Source organism: Macaca mulatta, chromosome 3, assembly GCF_049350105.2.
Source record: "Macaca mulatta isolate MMU2019108-1 chromosome 3, T2T-MMU8v2.0, whole genome shotgun sequence".
In the NCBI taxonomy this organism is placed as follows: Eukaryota; Metazoa; Chordata; class Mammalia; order Primates; family Cercopithecidae; genus Macaca; species Macaca mulatta.
In genome coordinates this window covers 184271260-184292997 of record NC_133408.1, presented here as the reverse complement: position 1 = coordinate 184292997, position 21738 = coordinate 184271260, and the positions used below count along the sequence as shown (strand labels likewise).

At 39.3% G+C, this 21738-nt stretch overlaps 1 protein-coding gene across 6 annotated transcripts in view; it reads left to right on the top strand.

The window, feature by feature from the left end:
* The window catches only part of TPK1 (thiamin pyrophosphokinase 1), a 390760-nt gene that overhangs the window by 366609 nt on the left and 2413 nt on the right, over nt 1-21738 (top strand). The window lies entirely within an intron of this gene.

Below are 21738 nucleotides of genomic sequence, written 5' to 3'. Positions count from 1 at the left end.
TATTTATGGAGTATATTTCATGTGCCAGGCGCTGGTTTAGGTGGTAGAAAAATGATAATACTCAACATATACTGAACTCTTTTTCTTATACCAGGAAATCTGCTAAGGATCTTTCAGGATATTTTCCTATCTAATAATGTTATTATATCGGAGGGAAGAAGCAAGGATGAATCTTAGGTGGCAGAACAGATGTCTGTCCTTCAGGGGGAGATGTAACCTCTGTGAGCTCCAGTTTCCAAATATGAACCACAGTAATAATACCCACTTTATCAGGTTGTTGTATTAGATGACGTAATTCAGGTAAAGCTATAAGCCAATGCAGAACTATGTTTAAAATTAGGAAATCCAGAGAAGTGAGGCTCTACTCCATGTCAGTCACAGTTATAGGCACTGAGAATACACATTGTATTTAGGGGAAATGAAGTCACTAATGATCTTAGTAGTTTTAGTGCAGTAATAGAGGTGGAACCTACATTGCAGCAGGTTATTAAATGAATGGAAGTTGAAGGGTAAATGAGTAATTCCAGTATTTGGACTCTGAAGTGGGGGAGAGAGAGACTGATAACTGAAAGGGACATGAAGTGGGAGAGACTGTAAAAGAGTAAAATGGAATAGCCTTGAACACATCTAAGGGTTCATAGAAATAAATAAGATGATGAGAACTGTTTGAAGGAACAGGAGAGAGTGATGATAATCTGTAAATCAAAGCTGTGAGACAGTAAAGGAAGTGAGATCCAGAACCCTGGACAGAGGAGATGTCTACATTTCTGTTACAACCAGAAGAAGGGAGGAATTGAATGAATGAGGCTGTAGATACTGGCATGAATGTTGAGAAGATGTGGAGCAAGTTCTTATTGGGCTTGTTTTCCCTGAGAAGATGGGGTAAAGTCATGTGCTCAAAGTAGATAGGCATTAGGCATTTGGAAGGGTAGGAGGTTTTAGTGTGTAGGTTTTTAAATAGTAGCTAGCAAGAACTTAAAAATAATAATTAACCAGGAAAACAGAAAGATTGCCCCAACTGTGGATCTAGTTGAAGCTGAGTGCACTCTCTGTATCCTTTTGTTATACGCACGGTGGTAATAAATAAAGACAAACCAAAAGAGAACAAATCAAGGCTGTTTATTCAGTCTCTTGCAGAGTAACTCATTTTAGCAGAGACTCAAAGGCAGGGAAAGAAATGGGAATGCTGTGTAGTAGAGAAAGAGATGGCTTCTGATGTATCCTACTTGGAGTCTGTTGGCCCAAAGAAGCTGCAGGCAGGCTGACTGGAAGCAAGCATCCTACACGATAGGTTAGAGGAGCATATTTGGCTTTCTCTGGTTGGTGCTAAAGTTGGCAGTGGAGCCAAAAATTAGGGAAACTGTCAGTTATCAGTTAAGTCATGGCCATTTGGGGCCAATTGTTGCAGAAATTATTGTTTGGTTTCCTGTGGTCTGAATCCCTACAAGTCTGACTTATGGTGGGCTGATTTCCCAGGCTAGTTGTTGTAAATAAGGGGTTGGTTTCCTGGGCACGTTTCTACAGTTTTGGGGTCAGAATTCTATTTTTTACATGATCTTGCCATTGTCCATTTGGCAAGATCATATAAAATTGTCCACATAAAGTTTCCTACCACTTTTATTATTATTATTATTGAAACTTGAAATGACTTTCTCTTTAGAAGCCCTTGTTCCTTTAGTTAAAGGAATATAGAATCTGAGAGACAGATAAGACTCGGGAAATAGTAATGGAATGGAAGTAAGGGAATTTGTGGGAATACCATTTAAGAAATTAACACATAATTTTAACCTGTGCAGTAAAGGAAAAGTTTAAGAAACTGCATCACCTTGTTTTGAGCCTTGATCAAGATAAACTCAAGCTATGTGATATGGTTTGGCCCTGTGTCCCCATCCAAATCTCATGTAAATTTGTAATCCCCACGTGTCAGGGGAGGGGCCTGGTGGGAGGTGACTGAATCATAGGGGCGGTGGGAGGTGACTAAATCATAGGGGCAAACTTCCCCCTTAACTGTTCTCCAGATAGAGTTCTTACAAGATGTGGTTGTTTGAAAGTGTGCAGCACTTCCCCCTTCACTCTCTGTTACTGCCATGTGACAAAGGTGCTTGCTTCCCCTTTGCCCTTCCGCCATGATTGTACATTTCCTGAGGCCTCCCTGCCATGTTTCCTGTATATCCTGCAGAACTGTGAGTCAATTAAACCTCTTTTCTTTATAAACTACCCAGTCTCAGGTAGTTCTTTATAGCAATGTGAGAAAGGACAAATACACTTGAAAGTGGAACTTCAGGCCAGATCTCTCAGACCAATGGACTAGAGGATAGAGACTTAAGAAATAAGTGACTTGCTTAGGCTTGGACTTGAACCCAGTGCTCATTCATTTTCATTGACCTGAGAAGTAGCCATTACATCAATCATGTTGCAAATTTCTTTATCAAATTTGGAAGTGGAAAGTTTGAGTAATGCAAAACATCGACCTAAATGCTTCATTAATTACTCCACAGAGCTGCCTAACACCATAATAAACTTACCTGTTGTTCAATGTAGCTGCTTATAGGCTTAAGAAAGTTTAAGGAGAATGTAACCTTATAAATGTTTAACCATAAGGCATGATAAATGTTAGGATTAATGGTATGTCAGAGTGTGCATATTTTAGGATTATTTGTTAAGATTGGAGAAATTCCCCTGTTCCTATAAAATATTTGAGGGGCAGTTTACCTGATAAGAGAAACAAGGGTGTGTTACCATTGATTGATTATATAGTAAACCCTTACCTTGTCTCTCTTCACATAATGAATTTCTTTTTTCCCTAAAGCCTGGTAAGAAAATTTAATGGGATGCTTCCACCAGTAATAAAACCACTGAGCCATATAGAAAGTGGTTTTTACATCTAGTGAGAGAAACACCTTGATATCAGCTGGAAGAATCATTACTTCCACATGAAAGTTGTACTAAAGTGAAAGCTTAACAAACACTTAATGTATCAGAAGCACAGTAGCATTTCCCAAAGCTCCATCCATGGATGCGTGGTTATTCTAAGGGTCAAACAGAGGTAATCTGAAGTTGCTCGTGATCTCAAAGGGCAGGGGGACCTATGAAAAGGAGCAAGTGGGAAGCAAGGATCTAGCCATTGAACCCAGTGTTCCTTTTCCCCCAGTGCTTCTGAACACACCCATATCAGGTGGCCTAGAAGCAATATTAAATACATTCTGGAAAGCCTAGGGTTGGTGTGCTTCAATCAGCAATCACCAGTTAAGGAAATGCTGAGTTCTAGGAAAGGGGCCTCCTTTGAAGTCATTTAGAGACCCTTGACCAGGGAGCTTAGGAAGAATAAATACCAAAGGAGTGTGGGTTTATGTCTTGGCTTTCTGGATGAATTATCTGAGATATAGACCCAGGGCCTGGATGAAGGTTTGCAGAGCAGACATCTTTATTTGGATACACATTTATTCATTCAATAAATATTTGTAGTAAGTCAGCTGTGTCATAATTGTAATCTATAACTAGGACATTTTCTTTGAATATGGTAAGTATACAGGAATAACAGAGAACAGAGCAAACCTAGTCTCTCCTGGACTCACATGATTCTGAGTAATGAACAAACTGTAGAAATAATACTCATAATATTAATACTTTTGTTTAATGTAATAACCAGGGTACTACCTTTATGGAATTCTCTGTTTTTAATAGAGTTTCTCAAATTGGCATACTGTGTTCTACTAAATGAGAACAGCCCTTGCACAACTGTAACATAGCCTTCATTGCTTTTTTGTTTTTTGAATCTCTAAACAAAATGTTTTATTTGGTAGAACAGAATTGCAGTTGCCTTCATTCTTTTTAATACAGTTCTTTGCTAAGAACACCAAAACCCTAATTTTGCACACACACACTGACCCCTTAATTCTGCCTAGGAGCCCTGCTGGTATTTGTTATAATGTCAAAGTCTTGAACTGTGGAACTTGGCAAGTCCCTTACTGTAATGAATTAGTAGCAAAATGATTGGGGTAGCACGTTTTAGCATTCTTATTGAATGCTTGCTTATGCCAATGTTACTTACCTTTATTAAACCCATGACTCATTTTTTTTTCTTTTTTACTAAACATAAAAAGATCACACGTAATGTCAGAATGTTCACAATAAATTTTGTACTTAAAAAGGAAGTGTGGCCGGGCGCGGTGGCTCAAGCCTGTAATCCCAGCACTTTGGGAGGCCGAGGCAGGTGGATCACGAGGTCAGGAGATCGAGACTATCCTGGCTAACATGGTGAAACCCCGTCTCTACTAAAAATACAAAAAAAAAAAAAAACTAGCTGGGCGTGGTGGCGGGCACCTGTAGTCCCAGCTACTTGGGAGGCTGAGGCGGGAGAATGGCGTGAACCCGGGAGGCGGAGCTTGCAGTGAGCAGAGATCCGGCCACTGCACTCCAGCCTGGGAGACACAGCGAGACTCTGTCTCAAAAAAAAAAAAAAAAAAAGGAAGTAACACAATTACAATTTTAGGATTTTTTTTCAAAATATATATACAATTCCCTACTCTTAAGAATTACTCTTGCACATAATAAAGCATTTGAATGTCTTTGTAGATTATAGAAACTTGGCCTTTTTCATCATTTTTACAAAGTGTTAAAAAATTTCCAGGGAGTAGAAAGGGACAGAGATTTCAAGCATCCTAAAATGGCAATTAAAGCACCAAGTAGACATTTTCTATAGTCTTTGAACATGAGACAGGATTTTAAAATGTAATTTTTTTCTTTCTCATGGTAATTATGATCATCTCTTAAGCCTCGAATGTCATAAATTAGCTATACTGAAGGAACCTAGTCCCGATGTTAGTCTGTTACTTTTCTATTTTCTTCTTATCCTCTTAACTATTTTCCAGGCTGAGTAAATTCTCTTTGTACACTGGATTTGTGGCTAAATCAAAACAGAAAGTAGATCCTTCTATCTTTGTATTTTAGAAACCAGTAACACATATCACATACCAGAATGTATCTTTTGCATTTATTCACAAGCAACATGTTTGAAGGTTGAACCACATACAGTCAATTGTACTGTTAAAAATTTAATGCCTTTGCCTGCAGAATGTGCCAGTATATTAATTTAGTGGTGCCTTAAAGTTCTGCATTTGAGAGTCATGAGCTTACATCACTAAGCCTGGTAGATACCTGTCTAATAAGGTTCAATATGGTTAATATATGAGCTTTTTTAAAAGAGTAAAGATAACTTTTTACTTTGATTTTATAGATTTTTTTCATGAGATATAAAGTCATTTATATAAGGAGCAGCATCTCATGCTAAAACATAGCACTATTCTTGCATTGCACACTAAAAGAGCCATACAAGACTACTTTTAAAAAGCAGTCTGAATTTGTGGCACAGTTGTTTTGTTTTGTTTTGTTTCATTTGAGACGGAGTCTCGCTTTGTCACCCAGGCTACAGTGTGTGGCACAGTTTTTCAAGAATCTATTCCTCTTCGATTCAGATATTATAAATACTAGGGCAATATAGGAAGATAAAGGCTTGCTTAAATGGCAAATTTTGTAAATAAAAGTTATTAGTATGTTGAAATATATTTAAATTTTGACTCAAGAAGAGATCAATCACTCTCCAGTGAAATGCCTGGGAGGATGCAAGGAAGAAAGTACACCAGGCCCTATACCAGAGGCAGGGCTGTGTCCAGATGCCCAAAATGGTGCCAAGAATCTGGAGGTTCCTCATCCCTGTTGCCATGTACACATATAAACATGTCTCTTAGACGAGAAGGAAAGAAACAATCTGCTAAGAAGATTTCTTCATCCCTCAACAGGGAAATGGAGTATGGGATAGGTTGTGTATGCCTTTGGATTTCTTTGGAAGGAAAAGACCTCTATGGAATAAGGGGCAAAATAGATATTGTCAGTCCTGTTAATGCTTAGAACAAAAAGTACCTACAACACCGCAGCACCAATCCACAGGCCTGCAGCGTGTACTGTAGGAGATGCCTCTTTGACTCAGAGAAGAGGAGACACACATCACTGCCACTCCATCAATGAGTGGAAAATGAGATACTCCAGCACTAACAGAATGAAGCCTAAGAGGCTCATAGCTAGTACTCATAAGTGAAGCTGCCCCAAGCCCAAGATCAGAGGCAGTTGTTACTCCAGATACATCCGATGGCCTCAAGTGCCAAGTAGAGGCCAGTCTGTAGTCACCTCCAAGCAAAGTATAGAACAGTGAGACCTCACAACTGTGTCCATCATCTCTGGACGAAGAGATTCACCAGCAGGCACAGCACTAAAAAGGCATATTGGTAATTATCCATCACATTTCTCCACATGGTTCAGATGTTTTAGGAAGAATAAGGGGGAGGATATCTGCTTTCCCAGATTGCTTCCTGCAAAGAGTGTCATTGATTAAGAGAAGAAAGGTGAAAGGTCAAAATGGTAGCCATCAAGAGGGTTCCATCCAATATTGAGTGGACCACAGTGAGTAGGTAAGAGCCTGGTCATCAACAAGGTGCCATAAGGGTCTGAATCAGAGGCTCCCCCAAAACCCCCAACAACTAGATACCACCGATGGCGTCAAAGGAACAGGGAGGAGCCAGGTATCTTTCATGTCTTTCAGGCTAGATACTCACAAGGAATATATAGGATTGTTTATTTCTTAATTAAGAATACAGAAAAGCTATCTCAAGCCCTTTCTACACATACATACTAGTTGTGATTTAACAGGCTTTTTAAAATATTCGTTCAATTTTAGTAGACTTTTTACCAAATTGATTAGAGTTGTAAATTTGTCTATACATACCAAGTAAAGATGACGTCCTAACCTGCAGCTTTGATATAATCTAAGTTTGTACAAACTGCACAACTCAGCTTTTGAGGAATGATCTTTTTAGTATAAAAACAAAATTGCCACTCTCCATCCCTGTCTCCAAATACTTCAAAATGAATGGTTTTTTCTGCATAGAAAGTTCGTAATCATCTTATCTTTGGTGTAATTGATGTCTGATACATTGATATTCTTTTAGTTGCAAATACAGCCATTCATAACAAGTGAATTTTTTCCTTCTCTAACAATATAGGTCTATTTTCCTAAACCATAAATAAAGGCTCTGTAGTTAGCCTGTCTTCTAGACCATGAAATAATCTTGCCATGTCAGCAGTGAAAGTGGATTAACTGAAATTTCACCTTTAATTTTCATCTAATGTGTTTACTACCGATAGAGCAAAATGTTTGTACTAAAAGCCAAGTATTGACCCATGCCTGAGCAGCTAAGCCTGTGTGGCCATTTCCTCATTCCTCCCTGTCTAGACTGTTAATACTACTTCATGAAATAATGGCTGACACAACAAAAGAAACACTCCTATAGATAGTGGTTTATAAATGGAATTGGTGCATTTTCTAAATAAGAAAATGCAGTACAGAGTGCTTCAGTTAAGTACATTGCGTCCTGTGGTCAGTAGCTTACACAAAAGTCAAGGATGAGAAACCTCTGGATCCATTTCGCTACTGGCTTGAAGCCTGTGACGTTAGTCAATCTACATGAATCACTAAGCTTTAGGAAAAAATAGGTAACATAGTCATATGTTCAAGCAATTCAAATATTCACTATGTAGTTTTAATCATTTAACTCTGCTTAGCTAATCCAAAAATTCTTGAGGAGCCAACCAATTTGTTAAACCCCTAATTTGACTTTGGGTTTTTTAAATTTATTATTATTTTTTAATATAGAGACGGGGTCTCACTATGTTGCCAGGCTGGTCTCAAGCTCCTGGCCTCAAGTGATCCTCCCACCTCAGCCTCCAAAGTGCTGAGATTATAGATGGGAGGCACAGTGCCTGGCCCATAGTTTGATTTTGTTATAGTAGAGAATGCACTGAGCTACAAGTCAACAGACTTGAATTTTAGTTCTGGGCATCCTAGGTCAATAAGGTATCTTTAACTTGTTTCCCTGTTTTGAAATAAAGTGTTTGGATATTATATCCATGGCTCTTTAAATACATTCTCTGAAGCACTGAAGACCTAGCCAGTTCCCTAAAACCAACTTGGTTTGGTTATGAGGTAAAGTCAAGTGAATAGAACTCTGAGCCTAGCACTTTAAATTGGTTAAAGTAGGAGCAGCCTCACTGTTACCTATATTAAACCACTGAACTAAATAATAGATAAGATTTCTTCCAGATTAGATATTCTATAATAAAGGAAGTTAGATCAAGTCATATTTCTGCCCACAAGGAGCTTATAATCTAATTGGTAGAAAAAAAAAATACTTGAACATTTAATGTGTAAGATAGTATTACACATATCAGCATTCCACAATGATACAGTAAAATGCTAAGTAGAAGATTATAAAGTTGAGGCTGGGATAATATGCAACTTTGCATGCAGATAGTTAATGCAAAGAAGGTTCATCAAAAAAAGAGAAGTTCAGGCTGTCATCAGGAAAAAGTCCATGGTATGAGTATTGAAAAATTGATTATTATAACTAGAACAAGAAAGAGAATATATTAATTGTGAATTAAAGTAGCTTGTTTCTAAGAATGGCTAATATTTTCAGACTTGTTAGAATATTCATATAGGAAGATGACAGCTATTCCTAACATGAAATATTATTATTGTATATCAGCAAGGGGAAATTAAAAATGAAAATAGGTCATGATGAAATATATTAGGAGCAAGCATGTATATTTATAGGTTTATGGACAAAGTCTAAGACACTGCTTCACTACCTTTGCTATAACAAATCATATCTGTTAATATTAGGCCATTTGAATTTAAATCAAATAATGTTTTTCCCAAAAGGCAGTGGTCAGACTCTCACTAAATGAAATTCTGTTCTAAACACAGCCATATGATTGAATGGATTCTGCTTGATGGTAAACACTCATCCCCTATTTCTGTGTTGTAAATATTTTTCCCACAAGACAGTGAAAAGCCACCATGACCGTTGAGATTTCATTTTTGGGACTCTCACAGTTTCAGGCTGAGGTATAAGAAAGACCATCTATTATTAAGGGAGTGGAGGTCAAGCCACGCTGGTGGCCCTCGTAGGGTAAAGCAGGGGTCGGGGAGGGGCTGGTGCAGGAGGGTGGCAGGAGATCTGGAGGAGCTAGAGGGGCAGGTACTCACTGTGACAGGGAATCTCAAGTGGAGTGGGCAGTGCAGCCAAAGAGGAAAGCCGGGCACCGGGTAGGGACACAGGCAGCAGGGAACATGCCTTTGTGAGAGGAGCAGGAATTTCATCAGCAAGAGGTGGCCTGAGTGGACCAGTTGGTCTGGCTGAATTGATCAAGATTGAGCCAGAATCTTAGAGGGATTTACACAGCAAATCTTTCAGAACTTCACAAGGGCTTTTTGTAAATTCAAAGATTCAGTCATCTGGTTAATTTGACTAGATCTTCCCAAGCACAAATAAATGGAAAATTGACTTCTAATAGTACCTAAACTTCACTCCGATATTTCTGGCCTTTGAACTTTACCAAAGGTAACCTCCCAGGTGCTCAGAGAAAGGAAAATTTAAGATAGTACGTGGAGGAGAAGAGACTAGACAAGGTCATGCAGAAATTAAATCAGAAAGCTCTTAGTTCACAAGCAGGGAATGGAAGCCAGACCACCAGTATGAAGGGGCAAAGCCTGAGCTATGGCACAGGGCAGTCTTCACTGTTCTTCCCAGAAGGAATCCAGAGTAGTTCACTGTGAGCTTACAAAGGCTTTTAACTACTCAAGATAATTTTTAGAGCTAATTATGACATAAACCCTAAAATTCCTGTGTCCTGGAAGGCAGAGACCAAGAGAAAGTACTGCCACATGGTAACAAGGTCAAGCTCCCAAGGACATAAAACAAGATGGAGATAAACAGTGATTTTTTTTTTTTTTTGACGGAGTCTTGGTCTGTTGCCCAGGCTGGAGTGCAGTGGCGCAATCTCGGCTCACTGCAACTCCTGGGTTCACACTATTCTCCTGCCTCAGCCTCCCAAGTAGCTGGGACTACAGGCACCTGCCACCACACCTGGCTAATTTTTTTTGTATTTTTAGTAGAGACGGGGTTTCACCATGTTAGCCAGGATGGTCTCTATCTCCTGACCTCGTGATCCGCCTGCCTCAGCCTCCGAAAGTGCTGGGATTACAGGCGTGAGCCACCGCCCCCAGCCAGTAAACAGTGATTTTTACCATTCAGTCAACCGTTTGCACAGAGAGAGAGAAACCAGAAATCTGACGGGTAAGAAATTCTTATCCTTTTGCCGGCATGCCAGGCTTCTGGGTCCTCTTTCCCTGAGTGGCCCTCGTGACTGAGCTTGGCACACCATTGCGCTGGGGCAAAGCCGCATCAGAAAGGAAAATTATCTTTTTCTGTTCTGGCCAGAGTAAACTGTGTGACAAAAACATAGACGTTCGCTACTCTGATTAGCACCCAATATCAAACTGGCAAGGCTCAAATTTGCCCCTGGTTGGTTTCCATCATTGTTAATCCAACCTACCAGGAGTTTCAACCTGTGGTCTCTGGGCGAGATGGTTTCCCTGAATAATAGAAAAGATAAGAAAGGGAAAGGAGAGAGAGAGAGACAAGCATTGCCTGAGGCAGGGTGGGGAAGGCGAGATGATTAGGGAGGCCAGAGAAAGATCCACCCATTGCCACGACACGAAAAAAAAGTTCAGGCGGTTGCTTCTAGGTAGTGAAGGGACCTTTTCCAGCAGTCCCGTCATCTCTCAAGTTTCCCCTTTTAGGGAGGAAAAAGCTCCCCATGTCCCACTATCCTGTACATGCCTAATTCTGTCACCCACAGTTGTCAGCAAAGAGTGCAAGGCAGATTATTCCAAAGAGAATAGCAGTTGACATGTTGTAGTGCCAAACCCGTTCTTAGACAAAAGGGACTTTACTGAGAGCCCTCGTTTTTAAAATGTACTTCAAATGCATTGTTGTTCATTCGGAACACTGCACTGTAGGTTATCTTTAGTAAGATTTTGCTGTTTCTGTAAGACTTCACTGCCTCCCAGGCCTAAAGTATAAGCCAGAAAGAACTTGGTTTTCCAGAAACTAAGGATCCCATTTTTACCTAAAGTATTGGCCTTACGCTCAGGTTCTCTTGATTAACTTAGCCAGTGATTTTTGTTCCTAAGTGTAAGAAAAATGAAACAAAGGGGTATAACACAAAAATCTGATTTTTCAAAGGCCACATTTTATAACTCCTACAATATTACTGCTTACTACCAGTTCCTTTCTGACCCAGCCAGATGTAAGAGGCCTCTAACTGGATCCAAGCCAGTTAATTCCCAGATCGAATCCATTCCTGGACCCAGGCCAGTTTCTGTCACGACTCCAAACCCAGTTTGGATCAGAAATTTGCTCAAAGAAACTCAAGAGAGCTCAAAACACAAATCCGTGGAGCTTGGAAATCCAGGAGGGAGCTTACCCATGATCCCCAGCGGCTGTGAGAGATCAGTGGAGCTCCAAAATCCAAGAGGGAGCTTACCCATGATCCCCAGCGGCTGTGAGAGATCAGTGGAGCTCCAAAATCCAAGGGGGAGCTTACGCATGATCGCCAGTGGCTGTGAGAGATCAGTGGAGCTCCAAAATCCAAGGGGGAGCTTACGCATGATCGCCAGTGGCTGTGAGAGATCAGTGGAGCTTGGAAATCCAAGGGGGAGCTTACCCATGATCCCCAGTGGCTGTGAGAGATCAGTGGAGCTCGGAAATCCAAGAGGGAGCTTACCCATGATCCCCAGCGGCTGTGAGAGATCAGTGGAGCTCCGAAATCCAAGGGGGAGCTTACCCATGATCCCCAGCGGCTGTGAGAGATCAGTGGAGCTCCAAAATCCAAGGGGGAGCTTACCCATGATCCCCAGCGGCTATGAGAGATCAGTGGACACAGTGGGTCCTGCAGGTACCTTGCAGTGTTCACTCAGCGCTGCTGGGGGTCGCTAGAAGCTCCACTTTAGATCCCGCTCTGACACCATCTGATAAAAGTAAAACTTCAGCTGAATTAAATTTGAAAGAGTTCTATTGAGCAGTGAACGACTTGCAAATCTGGCAGCCCCCGGAATCACAGCAGATTCGCAGAGACTTTCTTGACTGGTAAATTCTAAAAGGGCATGGATTATGTCTCTTTAGCTTATTTGTATAGATACCACCTGCAGGTTTGAGATTGATGTTAAGTAATCATACTGTGCTACTGCACATGATCCTCTCTTTCTTCACTTTTCTATGCCATTTCTGTTTGTTCGATGTACTTGTAATAATCTCCGTTGACATTTGAAGGATAGAAGCAAATGCCACTTTAAAGCTTCCTTAGTGCAGATGAAATGATGATAATAATACAACACATTTTCAACACTTTCCTGGAGAAGTCAAAGCTCTTCACAGACTTTAACTCATTCATCTTCACAATAGCAGTATTAGAGATAACTGGGGACAGGTGTTATTGGCATTTTACATATGGATGCTGAGGTCACCTGAGGGACTTTTAACAGAAGTCAAAATATGACAGTGAAAAGTTCAAGTCTCTGTTTTCAGGGATGGCACCGAGGCCCACCAGTACAAAATGACTTGCCTTGCTCTACAGCCGGGCAGCAACAGATGCGGATGACTGCGACTCAGTCATCTTTGGCATCTGCAGGTCATAATTCTCACCCCTGTGGAATGGTTTGGGGGCAGGCCAGTGTCCACAGGTGGCAACACGAAGACACAGGATTTGAAGGCAACAGAGCAAAGTAGATCAGTTCAGAACAGCCTGTGGACAGCCTTTCTCTTCTTTGAACACACGTTTAAATGTGATACTGACTTTCCACACTGAAAATTTTCACGGAGTTCTACACAGATCATTCCCTTTACCACTAATAATTAATGCAAATAGGTCACAGTTTGTGGATTTGGACTGTGGTTCTCATTTTATAAGCCCAGTAAGCTTCTCTTTTTCTTAAAGCAGCTCTGATTGACTCTTTAACTGGAACATGGGGTGTTTTATGAGTAGAACATGCTGATGACATAATACAGTAGGGAATTCTCTTTAACAAATAAAAATAACGATTTTGTTTATTTTAGAAAGGGCGAAATGTTTGAAAGTGATGATCTTTGTAAACATTTTCTCACTGGCATAATTAGTTTTGACTCCTCCAAGCAGCAGCATTTTCCTGGTCTAACTTTTTTCGATCAACAGGCTGAGTCATAACACAGAAAATGTGGAGAAGGAAGAATAATTGAACATCAGAAGCCTTCTAATGCCTTCCAGCCCTCATCCAAGGGCAAGGGAAATGTGACTTCCAAGAGAGATGAAGATAAATGCAGCCAGTTTCAAACAGAATTATAATAGCCCCTCCTTGGACATTTGAGTTCAAGGAAGGATTAGTTGTCAGGAGAGGGAGGTGATGAGTGTTCACCTTGGGAGGAGTCTTAGCAGATCAGGGTTTTGAGAGATAAGGCCCAAAAAGAAAGCACAGCTGATGGCTTGTTATCAGAGACATGCATAACAATAAGTCTCGCTCTTATCATTTTCACAAGCACTAAGAAGTTCTGGTAGACACTGCACGTTAATTTCCAGGGCCTCCTGCATCAATGAGTGGAAGTAAAGGCTGTCCTTGGTGAGCTTCAATGAGTTGACAAAGGAAGGGTCCTCACCACACACAGGCTGTGTGCTCAGCATCTCTCTCTATGCTTTTCCAAGAAGCTGCAATGCAGATATATCAGAGACTAGATAATTTCTTCCTGAATTTGGCACATTTTTTTTTTCAACTTGGATTTATTTTGATGCACTTTAAATCAGTGAACATTTCTTAATGCTTTGCGATGGCATTACTTCAGCTTTCAGGGAAACCAAGGGTGAACCAAGAGGGAAACACTTCCCTCCATAAGTTGCTAGCCTTTCTGCCCAAATTTTTTCCCCAGATTGTAATGTGGAATTTTAATATTGAATAACTTCAAACCTGCAGAAAAACTGAAGGGACAGTATAGCAAAATCTGTATACCTTTCACTTAGATTCACCAAGTGCTAACATTTTTTTCTACATTTGCATTTATTTCTTTGTATGTTTACTAGGCCATTCTTGCATTGCTAAGAGACTGGGTAATTTGTAAAGAAAAGAGGTTTCCAGCTGCATCCATGTCCCTACAAAGGACACAAACTCATCCTTTTTGATGGCTGCATAGTATTCCATGGTGTATATGTGCCACATTTTCTTAATCCAGTCTGTCACTGATGGACATTTGGGTTGATTCCAAGTCTTTGCTATTGTGAATAGTGCCGCAATAAACATACGTGTGCATGTGTGTTTATAGCAGCATGATTTATAATCCTTTGGGTATATACCCAGTAATGGAATGGCTGGGTCATATGGTACATCGTTCTAGATCCTTGAGGAATCGCCATACTGTTTTCCATAATGGTTGAACTAGTTTACAATCCCACCAACAGTGTAAAAGTGTTCCTATTTCTCCACATCCTCTCCAGAACCATCATTCTTAGCAAACTATCACAAGAACAGAAAACCAAACACCGCATGTTCTCACTCATAGGTGGGAACTGAACAATGAGATCACTTGGACTCAGGAAGGGGAACATCACACACTGGGGCCTATCACGGGGAGGGGGGAGGGGGGAAGGATTGCATTGGGAGTTATACCTGATGTAAATGACGAGTTGATGGGTGCAGCACACCAACATGGCACAAGTATACATATGTAACAAACCTGCACGTTATACACATGTACCCTAGAACTTAAAGTATAATAAAAATAATAAAAAAAAAGAAAAGAAAAAAAGAAAAGAGGTTGAATTGGGCTTACGGTTCTGCAAGCAATGCAAGAAGCATCGTGCCAGCATCTGCTTCTGGGAAGGCCTCGGGAAGCTTTTCCCCATGGCAGAAGGCAAGGCAGGAGCAGGCACTCCCCATAGGGAAATCAGGAGCAAGAGAGAGATTGTGGGGAAGGTGCCATGCACTTTTAAATGACCAGATCTTGAGAGAACTCACTATCTCAAAGACAGCACCAAGCCACGAGGGATCCACCCTCATAACCCAAAAACCTCCCACCAGGCCCTTCCTTCGGCATCAGAGATTACAATTCAACATGAGATTTGGGCAGGGACAAATCTCTAAACAATATAATATGAGAGTATGAGTGTACGTGCATTACATTCTGAACTATTTGAAAATAAGTTGGAGACATGATAATAATAAACACCTAAAATTCTTCAGCTTGTATCTCCTAGGAATGAGGTCATTCTCCTGCCTAACTACAGTGGTATTATCTAATCCCAAAATGTAACATTGATGGAATAATAGTGTACAGTCCATATTCTTACTCTCCAAGTGTCCCAGTAGTGCTCTTTATGACTTTTTAAAATCTGGAGTCTACTAAAAAAACATGTATTTAGTTGTCATATCTGTTTAGTCTGTTTTAATCTAGAAAAGTCCCTTCACTTTTTTGGTCTTTCATGACACTGACAGCTTTTAAGAGTTCAGGCCCACTAACCTGTCATCTGCCCCGCATTCTGCATTTGTCTATGGTTTCCCCATGATTCAATTCAGGTCAGGCATTTTTGGCCAAAAGTATTAATGGGTGATGTTGTGTTCATCCCTAGCATCATAGCAGGAGGCACATGATATCAGTATGACCTTTTATTGGTGATGCTAAGGTTGATCATTTAGCTAAGATTGGACTCATGAGATCTCTCTGCTACCTTTTTTTCTTTTGAAATTAAAAGCAATACGTGGAGTACTACATTGGAACTGGGTTCTATCCTTCTCCTCCACATTTTACCCAGTAGTTTTAGCATCCATCCATTGATGGTTCTTGCCTAAACACTGGTGGCTGCAAATGGTGCCTTTCTAATTCTCTAATTCTGCCATTCCTTCCTTTAGTAGTTGGCATTCTTCTGTAAAGAATAGGTTTTCTTCTCTCCACCTGCTTTTGGCAATTCATTATTCAATATATTATAATGCCTCTCTCTCAGGATTCTTTTCTAATGCCCCCAATTAGTTCCAGTCCTTGTGTCCTTTTGACAGGTCTACATCTGTTTTTGAGTACTCGCTTGCTTTCTGGAAGAAGATGTTTCAAGCTCACTCTGTACTTTGCCTGGTTGAGACAAGGCATCTAAATAGTCAGCTTTAAATACAAAGTGTGTTCCAGGGAAGCAATCAAGTCATTTGTAAATAGAAAAGAAAATTTTTAATTTGGCCTGTAGCAGTTGGAGAATCAAAGAGTGGTATAGGGTAGAAAGTGATATTGAGTTTAGACTTGAAGGATGAAATATGCAGAGAAAAGTCAGTTTGTTCCTGGAGGGAACATGTCAAAAATTTTCGTGGAAGCAGGAAATTCCTGATCTATTCAAGGAATAGCAAGTAGCAGAGAGTGGCTGGCAAGCAGGTAGGAAGTAGCCAGATGACAAAGGGCCTTAAGTGCCAGGATATTTGGCCAGGAAGAGGGACTGTGTTTGCTTTGTTTTGAACATTTCATTATAGGCAATTAAGGTTCACCCGTTATTCCTTCACAAGGGTCAGAGGAGTGGGAAGAGAAGGTAATAATTGGGAGAAAGGAGTACAATTAGAAGATTATTTGTAATTAGAAGAAAAATTAGAAGATTATTTGCAAGTACAATTAGAAGATTATAGGTATTTTTTTGTATAATGACTTCTTTTCCTCTGAGTAGATACCCAGTGCTGGAATTGCAGATCATTATTCTAAGTGAAGTAACTCAGAAATGGAAAACCAAACATCAGATGTTCTCACTTGTAAGTGGGAGCCAAGCTATGAGGATACAAAGGCATAAGAATGATACAGTGGACTTTGGGGACTTGAGGGTCTTGGGGGAAAGGGTGGGAGGTGGGTGAGGGATAAAAGACTACAAATTGGATACAGTGTACATTGCTTGGGTGATGGGTGCACCAAAATCTCATAGATCACTACTAAAAAACTTATGTAACCAAACACCACCTGTTCTCCAAAAACCTATGGAAATAAATGAATAAATAAAATAAAAATAAATAACTCCTTCCCCCTTCAAAAAAAAAAAAAAAAAGGAAGATTATTTGCCACATGTCCAGGCAGGCAACTATTTATTCTATACCTTATAGAATGTAGTATATATTCTCTTGGTAATTTTAAATTAGGTTTGCTTGGATTTGGGATTTTTGGTTGTCCTTTCTATAGTTCCTGCTAGATAGTTCTCAGCCCTCAAGTTGAAGGGCATAGGACTGAGTCTGTCTTGCTGCTGAGCACATGTGAAGTATTTAAGTGTTTGTTGATCCACTCACATCATGTTTAAATCACTCGAAATGATATTATGTGCTCACTTTGAATTTAATGTTCTCTTTATAACCTAGGACTCTGTGACTGCATATCTATATATGAAATGAAAATTAGTATCTGTATAATCAAACCAAAAAATAATGTTCGTCTGAAAAAAGCAGATAATTGAATCATAAATATAGTTCCTGCTTCAATAACCTAGAACTGCACTGTTCAATTCATATAGTAACCACTAGCTGTGTGTGGCCATTGAGTACTTAAAATGAGCCTTGTCCAAGTTGAGACATGCTGTAAATGGATTTCAGAGACTTAGTATGAAAAAGAATGTAAAAGACCTCAATTTTTATATATTGATGATGTTAAAATGATTTGGGGTATATTGGGCTAAATAAAAAAGATATTAACATTTTTCCCATTTTTACTTTTTTAAGGTGGCTATTAGAAAATTTAGATTTGTGAATTACTTATTTTTATTTGGCAGTGCTGAGATAAATAAATATATTTATTTTACAGATGGTCTAAACTTGTATTTCCTGAGATTCTAATAGAAATATAAGTACACAAAAGGCATGTACTCCACAGCTTTACATTAGGACTACTTTGAATTCTTGACTTCAAGAAAGTGAAAACACAACATATTTATTTTATTTTTGAGAATTTTCAAGAGCAGCCATAAGTATAAATGCCATTTTATAAGAAACAAATTCATTAATAACATTTCCCAGAATTCATATTTTACAGTATAAATTAGCAATTTTTAAAATATAATCTTTTGCCTCATGTGTGTACGTAAAGGACCTTTTTTAAAAATATATTTGTCAAAAATTAAAATGGTAAAGACCTATAATAGTGAACTGATGTTACAGACAGTATAGTTTTCTTTTCCTGGTAATGAAATCTGAGTCATATTTTCTTAATGTGTTGCCATTTCTCCAAATGGGCTAAGAATCCTCAGAAAGTAAATGGTGAGTGTAGACAGTCATCCCATTATGCCTTAAATAGTTAGTGATGTCTAATATGTCTAACTTAACTCTCAGAACTTAACCTAATGTTCCAGAATAGTAGGGAGCCTTAAGATTCATCATAATGGGTTCATTAAGCATTTGTCTATATGAGATGTAAAGTATTCATTAAGTCTTAGAGTGGTTTTTAGGCTCTCACTAACGCATCTCCTTAAGTCTCTATCAGGCTGCCGAAAGACAGCTCTGTACTTCAGGAAAACAGACCAGCAGCAGGTCTCTTCTTTAGAGCTCTTCAAAGAATCGCCTTAACCTCCCTTACTAACTTGTTAGTGTCTGACAACTTTTAGTACCATCATAGCCTGTGATTTTAGCCTCTCTGAGCTTCATTTTCCTCATCTCTAAATGGAAGATAAAACCCAGCTGTGCTCTGAGTGCCTGGTGTACTGTAAGGACTCAGATCACATCTTGAATGAATGAGGATTATGCCCATCTCAAATAGCACCTCCCAGGCAAAGCTAGTTCACTCCATTTTTCCCTCAGGATTTATTGATTTTAGAAATGTTTCCATTGCCTTTTTAAACAATTTATTTATTTTTACAAAAGAACCAGTGTCAATCTACAGATTCTTGGGAAGCCAGGCCAGTGGGCGGGCCTCTAGGGATGCCAGTAGCCCCCCACTGTCAAAGGCTTAACTTCCCTCTTGAAAACACTACCCATCTTGGCTGCCAGGAAGGCACCTCTGCCCTCCTTGGGCCGCCTCATGCTTCTCTCCTGTCTACTGGGTTTGATTGTATATCTTTCTCTTTTACTACAATGTGAGTCCTCATTTTAGTGAGGGCAGAGAAACTCATCCTTAAACCCTAGTGCCTGGCACAGAATGAGGCTTTAATATCTATTTAATAAATGCATATGTATATGCAGGCCAAGGAATCACCTGAAATGATGTTAAGTATTTCACAAAAGCTAGCCTGGAAAAGTTACGAGTGTACCTCATTCTACTTCTCAGCTGGCTATAAACTAATCACTTGAATTCAGGCCTTTGCTAATTGTTCAGCTCATGACATCTCTCTTTTTGTTAACTTTAAAAGACAAACCTGATCTATTTTATCGGCAGGATAACAGGAGAAAGCAAAGAAGATGGAAATTTCTTGAATATGTATCATATGTAAGATTGGCCACATAATCCATACAACTTCCCTGTGAAGTAGATATTTTCTACATTTTTACTGTTGATGGCACAAGGCCAAAGAGTTTAAATAACTGAGTTTGTAAAGCTGGTGAATGGTAGAGCTGGGGTTTGAACCTAGGTCTAACTTACTAACTTCATCATGATGGAGTCATGCTCTTTGATAGAGAGATGCCTTTTCTATAAAAGCACCTGAGCAGAAAAGTCATGCAGCTGCACAGAGAATGAATGCCTCCCACTGTTGTTTTTCAGTGCCAAAAGCATTCGAGGCCTTGCAGAGTACTCCTTCACGCTTCCAGCTCCAACCAAGGAGCCACAGTTCACTAATGTACCTTGTGGAAGAAAGATGGGCAGGAAACCAGGGACAAATGGCCCCACTAACTGAAAAGAGTTGAATAATTGGTTTCTACCAATTTGCCAGCTCTTGCTTTGTAGTCCCCTGTCTTTCCAGCTTTAGAGAAAAGCTGGGAGGACATCACTGAAAACAATAGAACACGGAGTGCTAATTCTCATCCTTACCTTTGGGAAAGGAAACAGCCTGAAATAATGGATGCAAATTGTAAAATCTATGTTAATGTGCTTATCACACAAAGTATGGTTGCTTATAACTTGCACATAGATCCATAACTTTTATTTTTGCCTTTTGTTAAAAACGGAACTTGATCTGATGACTGGTTGTCTTTGAGCAACTATGGTTGGCTATAGTCTACTCTGCAAACAATGCGGGAAAAAATCCAAATCGGACTTTCTATAGTTCAGCCAGCTCAAGTGTTGATCAAATCCTCTAGGGTAGAAATGAAGAGGTAATTTGTTTTTCTGTTATCTGTACGCAGCTGTCTCTTTACTAGTTTCATGTACTTACGTCATGATTGGCCTTCAGATATTTGGGGTGGAGGAAATTCATCATAATTTCAAATGTTTTTCTTAAATTTTTTTTTTATTTTTCTAAGGGACACTTTAAGGTTTTGTCCAAAAATGATTCTGTGACTTGAAGAAAATATATTCCAAAATAATTGTAATGACATAGTAAATTAAAATTCATGACTTTGTCTCTCAACTTACTCATCTTAGTTTTCTATCATTTTTATTGTACTTTCTATAAAGTTAGAGATAATCCAAACCAATTATTATCTTTAATTAATTGTAACATAACTGGTCTTGTTGGAAGTTTAAATATTATAAAATAAAATAAAAACATAATTTACAAGTATGGCTAACAGTGGCCTTACTTAACTCAAATAAATGTTTCTTTCCAAAAAAAAATTGCATCGTCTTATGCCCAAATACAACCACTTTGATTATTTTCCCATTTGAAAATTAATTAGGTTACAACAGTGTCTTAGCAAACTCAATATGTATAATCTGGGTAGCTACCTCTGAAATTCTGAAATCCATAGTCTGGCTTCAAAAATCAGAAAAGAATTTATATGCAGCTATAAACTTGAAGCACAATTTTGTACTCCTGTTCTTTGGGCCGAAGTAAAAACTAGGATTTTAATTGAGTTTCTCGAATCATATAATGTATGTGTCAAATTCAAGTGGGTTGTGCATGCATGGGTCTTCACAAGGGAGTTTCCACTTTAAAGTTGGCAGGCCTGCTGAAGCACTCTAAATTGCCTTCACCATGAAGTGGTGTGAAGTGCTCCCTGACTCCTTCCCTCTTGGCTGTTGGGAAAAGCTTGAAACCCTAGGCCTGGGATAGGTCTCAGAAAGTACTTGGTAAGCACCTAGGTTCCAGGCAAGACCACCATTCAAGAGAGGTAGAGATTTCAATTGACTTTGCTGTGAATCCCTCAAAGATCACCACCCTGATCTACCAACTATGTTTAACAGTGTCTAAATCAATACATATTTCTGTGTATATCACCAGTGTTCAGAAACATCATCTCACAGAAGTCCTAAATGACTCAAGAGTTAAGAGCTTCTTATATTGAAGTTCATATCAGGGCAATATTCACATGAGATTCACTCTGTATTACTGTGTAGTTTTACTTTTGTGTTTGCTTTAGTAAAAACATTAACAACTATGAAAAATAATTTGAGTTTTAATAAATAAGCTGTGTGAACTGGTAATACTGACAATAGATTATCTTGCAGTACCTTTGCTGAATTTTTAAATCACCTTTTCAAGATTTCCTCAGAAAGATAGGAGGCTCCCTCTAGTGGGAAGTGAGCATTGTAATTGATTTCCCCCAAAGCAGTGTGTATAACTTCATAGGTTTTGTTTGAAGGAAAAGGACCCTCTTCTGACTCTGATAGTTTGGGCTCCATAATATTTGTTCATTTTTCTCTCTGAATTTTGGTAAAGAAAATAACATTGGTTACCAAGCTTATAGGACAGTTGTGAGTTTAGAGTCATGTTGATGAAGTGAATTGCTCC